Consider the following 14,043-nt stretch of genomic DNA (forward strand, 5'->3'; position numbering starts at 1 on the left):
CTGCCCTTCTGGCTCCACTGTTGGAACCTTTGCTGGATCAAAATGCCTTTTGTCAGCTGAGAGACACTGTTAGATACAACCCATTGCTGGCAGAGAGAGACCACAGTAGGGAAAACACAGGACTGTCTGCAAGAACTACAGAGTAGGAACAGAATAGATGTCTACTAATTACGTAGTTAATACAGGGGGGCGCAATACAACACATCCCTGCATTAGAAGATGTGCAAGAACTTATTTAAAAAATATAGCACCCCAGAATTAACTCCACACAATTAGGCTTTCACCACTAAATTACATTTCAATCTTCTCCTTCATATTTGGTAATAATTAAACAAATATGAACAAAGGTACAATGCATGGAGAACAGCAAAAGGAATGTCACTCTGTGTGTACGTACACAACAGACTACTGACAAGGTGACCATTACATCATCAACCAGGCATTTTGTAGCTGCCCTTTATAGTCTATTCAGAGCATATTTCTGCGGACTGTCAATGCAAATTGCACATAGTTTCACAGCAGTACAGAAGAAACTATACTGGTTCTTTCATTGATTTTACATGAATCTTGAGACTGCATAAAGCGCAACAATCAGAATGTCACCATTTCAAAAGCACAGCTCATATTGCACACATCAAAATCTCTCAGGAGCCATTTAAGATAATTTAATTTTATCCTGTTGAGAAACAAGATACCAGTGGCCAATGCCTTAGGTAAATCCAAAAGTGCATTTGGAGGCAGATTGATTATCAAACGCTGCACATGTTCACATCCAATGCCCTTTTAATAATAATAAAAAAGTATATGAAGAACATAAACAGTTCAATTACACCACAATTTTTCAGCAGATCAGTATTGAGCAGTATACTGATCTGGATAGGCTCTTATCTTGCCACCCTTCATCAGCTGAGATCCCAGGGCACTTTACAATGCAGACATCAAAACATTAAGCTCCCTTTTTATCTCATTGTTTGTCCAAAAAGTGCAAGTTAACCCACAACTCCTTCTTTGTTTAGTGATGGATCTCCATCGAGCACTTTAAGATAATTATCTGATTCCCACATGAACCATGTCAGTCTAGAATTTGTCTGAAACATTGCACACATATAAGCTTCAGAAGATACATTACAGCAAGCAGAATGTTGGTGGAATTGTATGTAAGGCACTGCTTTCCTCTGATGACAACTGAAGCTGATTAAGTGACATCAGCCAAAGGTAAATGGTAAACTTTCATTTAGGTAAAGTTTTACTTCTTTCTGTTCCTGCAACATATCTTGATTGTATTTCAGTTTCATGTGATGCTTTTCATTACAGATGCATTCTGTTAAAACAGTTCTCCTTGCTTGCTGGTATGAAATGCTGGTGTTATATACAGCATGGAACTGACTGGTGAACCATGCTAGGTCCCATGTCGCTCTCTCTCACACACACATATTTAAGGGGAACCTTTTTCTACTGAGGGCTCCATTCTCTTGGGGATAATCTGGCAGGGGCCATACACTAGTAAGGCCAGAGCTTTCAGAAGCTTTTCTCCTTTCCATCACTCCATCCATTTCCATCCCCACTTCCCAGTCCTCCTTCTCACTCTAGATCCCCTTCCCCATATGTCACTACAAGCCCCTGCCCCCAACAAATTATGTAGTAGTTACACCCACCCACCACCTCTGTCTCACTCACACAAAATGTGGAACTAGAAGTGACAGCTGGAGAGGATGTGTGGAGAACAAGAAGGGGCCTTCTTGGAGGTCCTCGGTGTTCAAAAATTCAATATGGCAGCCAATGTGGGTGTTCTATTTTTTTACATTCTAATAAAGCACAGACATTTTGCTTAAATTGCAAGTCCATTCATCTGTCAAAGTATGCTACTAGGGTTGAGAGCTTTGAATCCAGCCTACTGTCCAGATTCAGTTTCCTACCTGTTTTAAACAAACCATCGTTAACATTAACCACAATGTTTGAGTCTGCAGAAGCAACAAACCATTGTTAAGGAAAACAGCCGAACTCCTCCTGGCAATGCCACAGAAGGGCAGAGAAGGTTCACCTGATCTTATTCACATCACTTCAGCCTATGCAGTCAGTACCTTTGATGGCGATAATCCTTTCAACACTATCAGTTTAGTCAAGGACAGGCTCTCCACATATGAACTGATCTGGACCCTGTACTCATTATCTGAAGCCCTTCTTCGTGTGCCTCCTCCGTGAGTGGTCTGGAGGGGGCAACAAGAGAAAGGGCCTTTTATGTGGTAGCTCCCCATTTGTGAAATGCTCTCCCCAGGGAGGCTCACTGATGCCTTCACTATATAGCTTTAGGAGCCAGGCAAAAATGTTTCTCTATAACCAGGCCTTGGGATGATTAACATTCAATAGCCTTTTAAATGTGTTTGTGGGAGGGGGAATTTGTTTTATTTCATTTTCATTCTGTATTTTGTGTTCTCATGTTGCATTTTTATATTGTGAACTGTTCTTTGATCTTCGGATGAAGAATAGTATACAAATTTAATAAATAATAACAACTAGATCCAAATTCAGCAATACTCCCATAGCATACCATACAAATAAGTAGCATCTCCGGGATTTGTTCATAAGGTCACTAACCTTTCTCTTCAACTGATTTGATCTTAACACCTTTTCTCTTGCACATTATCTTAAAAGACAGAACCTCCTTCTGTAAGTTGAATATTGACAGTCAATTCACACAATGTTATGTCAGAGGATATGAATAAAGTGCTCACCAGCAAGTAACTTCTACAGTTGGCGTAATACAGTATAAAATGGGGAAGCACACTCTCATCTGCATTATATATTCTCCAATAATTCCATATCGTAAGCTAGAATTGTGAACGGGGCATACATCCATGAAGTTGCTGGTTTTAATTCAAGAGGGTCATGTGAACTTACTATATACAAAGGAGCCATGAACACACTCTGCATTAAAGGGTACCTGTCATGGAAACCACATATAACAGGGCTGATGAACCTCTGAGACTTCAGGTGCTGTTGAACTCAACCAGCTAGGGATGATGAAAATTGGGAGCCCAGGAACATCTGGACTCTGGATGCCCATCTCTGACCTTATGTGTGTCTTCTCTGCAAACCAATGGGAAACTTAATATGAACGTTTACTTTCCAGGTTTCAGCCCTGAAGAGATGTGCCCTTAAAAGTTGACCAGCTCAGCTCCAGGGTGGTTTCTTGTTAAACTCTAAGGAGGGCAATGCAGCAGAAAACAGCTGCACAACAATGTCAGCACCAGGAGCTTATCATTTGTATTAATGAAACCTGCCATACAAATATGTGACATTCAACACTTTTTCTTCCTTGGATAGACTGCAAATGCGGAGGAAAGAGAGCGGGAAAACTGCATCTGGCCTCTGCAAACTTTCCTCTCCTTGTCCTAACATGTTCGCTTCGGCTCAATCAAATAGATGTTACCTTTAGAAGTCAGAGAATGAAACAGTCCTAAAGCTCCCATTAAGCAGTGTTAAAGAGGTCTCCCTTGCCTTCCCCCCCTACCAGTCAATACAAGCAGGGTCTAATGGAATGTGTGCATTTGTTGACAGAATGCGTCACTCAAGGTTCCACTCAAAGACAGTACATGTGGATCACACTTAAGCACCCTAGAGCTTTAAAGCCAAACAATGTTTCACATTTAATAGTTTAACCAATAGTGCAGATACACAAGAGTTTTATTAGCTCATGATTCATGAATAGCCAAAGGCATTTTAAAGAAATCTTAAAAGTGCCTCAGAACACCTGCCTGGCAAACACTTAGGTTCATGTTGTCTCACTGACTTCATGGACTACATTCTCATCAGTGTTTACAGACCAGCTCCTATGTGGATAAAACAATATAGAGGTTATTTGCCTTAAAATGTACAAATACTTTTTATTAGCCTTGGTTGACTCCTTTAAAGGCTATCAATATCTAAGTGTCTCTGCAGGGTTCTAGGACTAAATTAGCAACTAGGACACCTGAGCTTTTTTCAGCTTATGCTGCACAGCTGTAGAGCAAATATATTCTCATGGCTTCTTACACATTTCATCTGTCAAAGGTCTAAAATCTAGATTTCCAGTTATCAGTGTATGGCCAGGTTTCAGATGCAAAAAAGGGTAGAGGAATCCCATCACCTAACAGCTTTGGTCACTATGCACATTTGCACACAACATGCATCCCAAATAAGAAGTGGCACAAATAGGAACTAGCCTAAAACATTCATAGAAAACCTTTTACTTTATTCTGACAACTCTTCCTTGGACGTTAGTCCTACAGAGTCCCCAACTCTAAACAGTTTTATGGCACATCTACATGGAGAATCAGAACCATATACAACACCCAGTTAACACACACCAAATCCACATAAATTTGTGGTTTAGGCTGTGCTGGTTTGCCAACAGACTAAGGTGATGGTGGGAGCCTGCAGCACCTATGCAATCTGAATAAGTGGGTATCTAATGGCACTGCAATTTATTTGTCCATCACCATATATGTTGGCTTTTTCAAGTTACATTTATTTTACTTCTGGCTGTGCATTGAGCTGAAAGACAGGAAGCTCCTCTGCAGAGATAATTTTAACTAGGATTTCAATGGAACTTGCACAAGCAAAGCATCTTATGAGCTATAGCCTCAGGGCCACTTCCTAAGACTTAGGGTTTCACAAGTGATGCTAAGAATGCCTTTTAGTCTGGAATGTGTCACTTGCAAATGCTAGTAATACAAGACAGAAAGCAGAAAAGAACCAATACCAAAGTCAAAATGTACACAATATCTAACCAAGATAAGTTTTAAATTCACATTACAAAGATGGGGAATGCAGAAAAGGCATTTTAAACAAGACTCTCATGCCTTTGTCTTAAGATACATTAAAACCCATTATGTAAACTAATTAATATACTTATTTTCTGATTGAAGGCATTAGAGGGAAACTTATGATCAGCATACTGCATAAAAAATACATTTTCATACTTGAATGATATGGAGGCGGGGCGAAGTGTCTTCTCCAAGCCTGGTAGGAAGCAGATTCTGGGCAAATCCTTAACTCTGAGCACAATCTGCTGCAGAGAACCACATTTGGCCAAGGTTGTGTTTGTTTTGCAAGACTGAGAGGAACACCTTTAAATCTTGAAAATCCATACAAAGCAGGGCATGCCCCTGTGCAGTAAGTGTTAGTCAGAACACACCTTTTTCATGGAGTAAAGCATCCCAGAGAAGCAGGCTCTTTCTGCCCCACAGTTTTTAAAAACGTTTGTATTCTATACCAAAGCAGTTTCTTTCTTTTTTTTTTTAAATCAGTTGAATATTACACCAAGAGAAACTTAAATCCTCATTCTAACAGAGCCTCTTAAGTAATTAACCATCACAAGCACCTCTCTCTAGACGCACCAAAAGAAAATAATTCATCTAGTATAGCATATTAAGGTGTTATTATCATGTATTAATTCGCAAGCACAAGCAGTAGACTCAAGAAGTTTGTCTTCAGCACCTCAGGTGCACTATTTTGGCTAACCATTTAGGATATAAATTCAGGATGGAGTGGGGTGGAGACAACTCCAACCTAATCATAGGAGCCAACTCCTAGGGGCCGAGGTCCCTTCTGCCCCCCCAATAAAATATTTGAGGGGGTCGTGAGTCCCCAAAGTTGATGGGCCTCGCCATTCAAATTGATTGTCATGTGATCAATTATGCGGGGGTAGGGTTTACTCCCCCCCCATATTTTATTCAAGTTGACACCCATGAACCTCACTATGTCTACTCTGAACAAAGCCCCTATTTATTTCCATTGGATTTACTTGCGGGTAAACCGGGTTAGGAAGTGCAACCTGAAGCCGCTCGAAAAAGCGGCATGATGCGCCCATTAGGGACTTTAGGAACTTCTGGAAAAGGGGAGGAGGAGGAAGAGGAAGAGCGCCTCCAAGGGAGGCTGCGGCGGAGCGGCCACTTCCCAGCCGCCCCCTGGGAGCAGGCGGTGAACTTCTCGCCGGACCTCCGGGAGGCACCGGGCGCCCTTTGTGCGCTGACAGCCCCTCGGGGCGCAACGCCGGAGGGCAGAGTCCCGGGAAGCCCCCTCGGGACGCGCATCCTGCAGGCTGGCTGAGATGAGTCCTCCCCCTCGTCCTCCTCCGCCCCCCAGGCACCGGCGGAGGGACAGGCTTCCCCTCGCCCCCCAGAGTCCTTGCCGAGAGGGGGGCAACAGGAGGTCAGCCCTCGCCGCCTCGCCGCCTTACCTCGCTGGGGCGACGCGGGCGCAGCGAGCAAGACAAAGAGCCCGAGCAGGAGCCGTGGCGGGAGACACCTGCGGGGAAAGGGCAACAGGTTATATAGAGCCAAGCCCAGCCCGCCTTCCCGCCCGCCCAGCCGCGGCCAGCCGCATTCCCGCGCTTCGCTTCGCCCCGCTCACCTGGCGCGCATGGTCGCGGCTGCGCTGCGCTGAGGCGAAAAGAAGCTGCCGCTGCCTCCTCTTGCCGGGGCAGCAAGTTCTGAGCAGGACTCGCCTCCCAGGGCGCGCTCGCTCGCTTGCTCGCTCGGTCCGGCGGCCGCGGGGTCCTAGCGCCGCACGGTGTCTAGCGGAGCAGGGGGCGCCTTGAGTTCCCCCTCATCATCACCCAGTGCCGGATTTGCGTATAAGCTAAACAAGCTATGGCTTAGGGCCCCACTCTCCCAAAAATATATATACTTCTTCTTAGTTGTATTTCACTATTAATATACTTCTTCTTAATTGTATTTCAGTTCAACAATTACTTTGATAAAATACGTATTTTGTTATGTTCAAATGGCTTTAGATACCTATTACAGTAGGTCCATAAATTACCATATAGCATATATTCAACACAAAAAACAGCGACAATTTGTTGTTGACAAAGGACAGCTGGACATACAAAGGACCCCATTACGTAGCTAAGGGCCTTATCAAACCTAAATCCGGCCCTGATCTCAGCCAAGGGCTAGCAAAGATGGGGGGCTGCATCCAGAAGGCGGCACCTATGCTAAGAGGTTGCCAGTGACCAAGAGATCCACCTGCTGCTTTCTACTCCAACCATGAGCAGGGGAAACCCTCAAGAAGGGGCATGATGGAGAGACTTTTCTCCGGTTCCCTGACCCTCAGCATGTATTAAGGGTGCCACAGAATCCATGAGGTTTAAATGCACATCACATCATCTCTCCATCTTTCTTCTGGACAAGCAAGAGGTTCAGGGACATATTCCAGCCTGGCAAAAGCACTTGAGGAGGGTGTGGGGCAGTGCCAGTGAGGGGGGGTGTAAGGAGGTGGAGGTAAAGAGGAGCTGTCTGGGGAGAGACTCCACATCAACTTCTGACCCTCAGGTCTGTGATTCCTCACCCTTGCTCATGCTCATGAGCACCACAGCACTTTCTAGCAAATTAAAGCCATAAGTTCCGTGTGTGTTGTGCAGTTCCTTCATGCGCCTCTTACCAATCCGTATCACTGGATCCCTCCAGGGATTTGAAAGAAAAACGTTTTCTTCTACATTCTGTCTATGATCACATACCCATCTGTCCCCCATTCATGGGCGTAGGCATGAGGGGACAGCTGCCCCCCAAATTAATAAAAATCAATAAAAATTCTTAACTGAGCTTCTGTCCCCCCAAAAAGCCTACCCCCCCAAAAAAAAATCCTAGCTATGCCAAACCACCACTGCCATCTTTTCTTCCTAACTCAAACTCTCTTTCTTCATATGCACAGTGCTCCATCTTCCTGGGCAGTTGCCCATTTCTGTGCCTTCCCCTCCAAGTGATCTTGGTGGGGTGATCAGAACTATAGGCATTCCAAATTACAGCTCTTTAGTTTGTGGTGGGAATGCTGAAGTCCCAGTTTGCATCATTTTGCACTTCATCTGCCATTCTGTTGTCCATTCACCCAGTTCACAATTTATTTTGTTGTTGTTTAGTCATTTAGTCGTGTCCGACTCTTCTTGACCCCATGGACCAGAGCACGCCAGGCACTCCTATCTTCCACTGCCTCCCACAGTTTGGTCAGACTCATGTTTGTAGCTTCGAAAATGCTGTCTAACCATCTTGTCCTCTGTCGTCCCCTTCTTCTTGTGCCCTCAATCTTTCCCAACATCAGGGTTCACAATTTATGAATAAGTTAATTGGGGGACTCCAGTGTTTACTCCCTCTTAATATGGAAAAGTGGCTCATATTCTATGCTTCCTCTCTTGGCTGGTTATTGACATACACTTGCCCACTTATCCCATCCCACAATACTTCCTTGTGTTTCTCAGCCTCACTACCTGTTCTTTTTACCTTTGTTTTTATTACATTATTTATGTTAAATACTCTAGGACCTGGTGGCAAAGGCTGGTATACAAAACTCTTAAATAAATAGATACATATTTCAGCCACTCTTTCCTGCCCCTTCCCATCCTTACCTCACTTACCTCTTAAGCTCCCTTTTTACCACAACAGTTAGCATGTCCATTTCTGTTCCATGACATCATAGTAGCTCAATCAATTATAAAAGAAGAGGGCTTGCCGACACACCACAATTTCTTACATAAACAAAAGGTGCCTAATATGATGTAGAGTTCTGTGGTGCCCAATGCCTTTGCCGGTGCCAGGACCACAAATTCCTGAACTTGGGGTTTGAGAGTATCAAACCAAGATTCAGTTTATGCACGAACAACTACTTCTGGCCAAAGAAGAGAATTACAGGGAAACCACCCATATTACAAGGCAGCCTCTTGACAGGAATAAACTCCTCATCCATATCAAGATAGGCCAGGCTTCCTCACTTATCTGAGCAACAAGGGAACTACAATAGTCTACATTGCCTTTGCATGCGCACACACACACACAGACACCCAAAATTGTAGGCATGGAAGTTTTTTTTAGCAAGTTGTTTCTTAGCTCAGGTCAAAACCTGTTCCATTGTATGCAGCTGCTTGGAACAGTCCCTTCTCATGGTAGTAGCAGCATCACTTCTGTACATCAGACGGTAAGTTATGTCTAGAATCATAAATATGGAAACCTCTTTGACATCATTTTCCCTGGAAATAAAGTCCTAGATTGGCTGTGCTATTTATTACACTGACATCTGCTGGTAGGGTCCTTCTTCTGCATGTGTTTGAAGAGACTCATTACAACAATTCTCCCTAAAAAGTTGAACAGAACCTACGAAGGATGTTTTCCCCCATGCATTTTATTCTTGCAGCAACCCTGTTAGGTAGGTTAGCCTGAAAGAAGGTGACCAGTGAATTTCCACTAAACCTCATGGCTGAGTGGGGATTTTAACCTGGGTCTCCCCTGTTCTAATTCAACACTGTACTCTTCAGAACAATGTAATACCTTTGTTTGTTCAAGATCAATATAAAATACAGGAAAATAAGTTATCTTCTGTTTTGTTTTTTAAAAATATAATTCAAATATTATAGTACAGTACTTCAGTGAGCACAGTCCAAAGAAAGTTAGGAAAACAAAGTGTGGACAAAATAATTGGGGTTTAAGCAGCTGCAGCAACAAGACACCCCAAACATTTAAATTCCAATACTTTCAGTCACATGCAAGCTAGTTATCTGTATTCCACTCTGCATTTTCAGCACAGATTGCAGGGTGGGTATTTCTAGAATCTACTATAGATGAAGAGAATTGGGACCTAATCTATTCCAGATTTCCAAATGATGACAGGTTTGAATGTTACTTAAGATGTTTTCGCAACTGACTTAAATGTGTTACGGATTTATGTTGTCTATAAATGCTACATCGACAGGGAGCGGGTGGTGCTGTGACCTAAACCACTGAGCCTCTTGGGCTTGCTGATCAGAAGGTTGGCAGATCAAATCCACGTGAGCTCCCGTTGCTCTGTTCCAGCTTCTGCCAACCTAGCAGTTCGAAAGCACACCAGTGCAAGTAGATAATTAGGTACTGCTGCAGTGGGAAGGTAAACAGCGTTTCTGTGTGCTCTGGTTTCCGTCACGTGTTCCATTGCGCCAGAAGCAGTTTAGTCATGCTGGCCACATGACTTAGAAAGCTGTCTGGCTTCCTTGGCCTGAAGCAAGATGAGCACTGCACCGCACAGTTGCTTTTGACTGGACTTAACAATCCAGGGGTCCTTTACCTTTTTTATATTGACCAGAATGTACATTAAATAAAAAAATGCCTTTCATCCATTTTATAGTGCACATTAGTCAGAATAATTGCATTCCCAACCAAAAGCATGATCCTAAGTATGTTCACTGAGAGGTCCTACTGGGTTCAATACTCAAGTGCATGTGCTTAGGCTTGTGATTTAAGAATGCAATCCTATCTACACAGTAGGACTCACTTCTGAGTAAAGATGGACAGAAGTGTACTATAAGGCTTTGTTTGCCTTGCAGAGGACCCTGGTTATACTATGTACAATTCTGGTTTGCACACAGTGCCACAACTTCCAGATCTCCCCAGAACAAATGGCAAACACTTAGCTTCAAGCTACAGATGTCTCAGATCATGCTGAATCACACTAACCAACCTCCTTGCAGACAAGGCCTCACTTTTGAAAGCAGTTGTTGTGCAATGTGTGGGACACATGTTCCCTCCTCTAATTTTAATCCCCTCCTTCCTAATCCAAGAGAGGCCGGTGCTTGCCTAGGGCCTCTGAATGGAAGCTTTTTTACATGACAATAATAATTGTTGTCTGTGACCCTGAGCTGATCACAGAATGCCAGCTCATACCAAAAGAACGCCAAGCCTGGCTAAGCTAAAATCAAATCCTTCCTCTGCCTCCCCCACCTCTTCTCCCTTTACTTTGCTGGCACAAGGAAATGTGAAGACTCTTACAAAACATCAAAGCAGGAAGGTCAAAGCCTGCTACTCTTTTTATTAACTTCAGTCATTCAGATAACCATTATGGCCAGCCTGCGAAATGAGAGTGTTGAATTCTTCATGTTGTGGTTTGGGTGGGTTATGCAGCTTTGCAGTCTCTTGCCTGATGTGAGTGGTTCAACACAGGAATTCAAATGTCTACAGAGAAACACTCAGCCCACCAGTTTAATGACCTAGGCAGCACAAGGCAGCTAGCCAAACCCTATTTTTTTATTATTGCAAATAATGCTCTTTTTCTTCAACAGGATCTAAACCACCCAGGTAGTAACATTAGTGGATGCATATGCTGCGGAGCATCTATATGTTTTCCCCCCGCTTAATCAACATTTGCTGTTCATGGTGTTATTCCAATACTAACAAGCAAACAAAAACAGATGATAGAAACAAGCTGGGCATTATAGAACTAGAATTTTTGTCTACAACATAATTACATACATATACTCGGTACTGAATCTGCGAGGTAAAATAATAAATTAAAACCAGCAGTGTAAAGAATGGAAGGGAAGACCATTTTTGCTCAAACAAAATAAGGGCACAGAGATTTATGACAGTCTGATTTTGTTAGTCATTCTACAAGTGAGGCCTATTTTAAGCTAAGATATCTAATTGTTGCAACAGTAGGCAAATGTTTTTTTCAGATACTACAACGAATTATAAAGAAGTGACATTGTTGTAATCAAAGCAGCCCCATTAAGTTTTAGCAAAATCCTTCTGAAGATGAATAATAAAAAAGAGCACTCTAACATATCCCTGGAAAGAATAGCTAACCCGGTCTAGTGAACAATAGCACAAGAACCTTCTGTGTGCAGTGTAGCTATAAAGGAGGATTAAAGGAGCCTAATGTAGAAGCATATTTTGTAACTCATTTCAAATTTCTCTGCAACGGGGAAATTACCTATTATGCCACATTTGGCAAGGTTCCATCTGCTTTGCAAGTGTTTCGAGACTGAGAGACATATGCAGCCAGAAATTAAGTTTAAGTTGATAAGAGATGAAATGGAATAACTTTAAACTAGTGGCAGGGTTCTTTTTGAGGGGTATTGAACAAGATGCTCTCAGAAGGCACATCTTTCTGCTGTCACCACTGCCCATTCACTTGACCTCTCCCCTTATGCCCAATCAATAGAGGCACAAAGAGGAGAGAGAACAAGGTGACTGGATGTGGCTTCTCCTTCTGCTTGGTGCTGTCACTGCTCACTTGTAGACAGGTGATCAAGCAGCAACAGCAAGGAGCACGACAAATCAGGGGGCTGCTGGAGCCAGCAGTGTCCCCTACTAGGAGATGGATGGTGATGATTATGATGATTTATTACTTATACGTTGCCCATCTGACTAGGTTGCCCTAACCACTCTGGGGGGCTTCCAACATAATAAAAACACAACAAAACATCAAACATTTAAACTTCCCTATACAGGGCTGCCTTTAAAAGGCTTCAGAAAGTTGTACTCTATAGCTATATAGCTCCTTGACATCTGATGGGAGGGCTTTCCACAGGGCAGGTGCCCTCTGCTTGGTTCTCTGTAACTTCACTTCCTGCAGTGAGGGAGCCACCAGAAGGCCCTCAGAGCTAAATCTCAGTGTCCGGGCTGAACAATGGGGGTGGAGACACTCCTTCAGGTATATAGGGCCAAGGCCATTTAGAGCTTTAAAGGTCATCACCAACATTTTTGAATGCACTCAGCAGGTGCCCAGTCATGCTGACAAACAAGCCCACAAGATAAATGCATGAAGTAAGGAGAAGTATCCTCCAGGTTGTCTTAACAACAGTGCCATAACAAAACCAGAGCCATTAGCAGCAACCCTATGCCTCAGCAAAGTGGTATTCTGAGGTAATGCCAGGAAGGCATTAGATGAAGGTAGGGATGTGGGTGGCGCTGTGGTCTAAACCACAGAGCCTAGGGCATGCTGATCAGAAGGTCGGCGGTTGGAATCCCCACAATGGGGTGAGCTCCTGTTGCTCTGTCCCTGCTCCTGCCAACCTAGCAGTTCGAACGCATGTCAAAGTGCAAGTAGATAAATAGGTAAACAGCATTTCCATGTGTTGCTCTGGTTCGCCAGAAGCAGCTTAGTCATGCTGGCCACATGACCCAGAAGCTGTTTGCAGACAAAACGCTGGCTCCCTTGGCCAGTAAAGCAAGATGAGCGCCACAACCCCAGAGCCGTCCATGACTGAACTTAATGGTCAGGGGTCCCTTTACCTTTAGGACATTTCCAAGTTCACAATAAGCAATGGTCACACCCAGACAGGGCACACACTAGAACATATCATCCTTTGCAATAAGAGATAAGAGATTTTGTAACAGACATGTTCATATGAAAAGTGGACCCCAAATCATTAATGTTGAAAGTTATACCTTTTTAGTCTAATGTGAAGCTCAGGGCTGAGCTCCACTTTGCCTTCAGAAACATTCTGAGCCTCTTAATAGCCTCTCTTCTGCACATTTGGTTGAGAGACTATCTTTCCCACCATCTCTCAGCAAACAGGCTTTCTTCCTGAGTTACCTTACCTAGCTGTAAATCACTGTCTAATTGGTATGAATGGCTAAAACCCAGAAGGAGGCCTGTATCTACAAGCCTGAGCTCATGATTAATTGGGGAAGGTGCAGCGGTTTTTTTTCTACCCCGTCTGAAGTTTTATGTATGACAAAAACTTATGCTGACAAAGAACAAAAAATGTGTCCAGAGGCAACTGACGCATTTAGAAATCTGCAGAAGGAGAAAGGTGTGCTGTGTTTAGTGAAAACTTCAGTGTCTTAGACCTGTCCGGCAATGTAATGCTCTCACTTCTGGTTTTTAAATTTTAAACTTTGAGCCCGTGTGTGGGAGTGGAGTGGATGTCTTTTCCAGTTGCACATTCGGTTTGTTTTGGTGTGTAAGGAAAGGCTGTGGCAGCCAATTAACTTCCCACACATGAAATCTCCAGGCCAAAGCCACAGCCATCTATGCCTTTTACATACTTCCTTTTGGATAACTACTGCCATAACCTGAAGAGACAGATGTTACTCCATTCAGCCCAATGTTTGTCGGAAAATATTGCTTTGTTTTCAGATCATGCCCATGTAGGGTTTCTCTTTTTGCCCCCTATTCTATGGTGCGGACCGAAGGAACAGTGGACTGTGGAGATGGAGGCACGAGGCTTTCTGTTGCTTCCTTTGCCTTGATGTATTGTAAATTGAAAGACAAGTGTATGTCTGATTAACTCCTTTGCTCAGCTGCTTCTTGGGTGGA

Source organism: Podarcis melisellensis (genome assembly GCF_964234715.1).
Source record: "Podarcis melisellensis genome assembly, chromosome: 1".
Classification (NCBI taxonomy): domain Eukaryota; kingdom Metazoa; phylum Chordata; class Lepidosauria; order Squamata; family Lacertidae; genus Podarcis; species Podarcis melisellensis.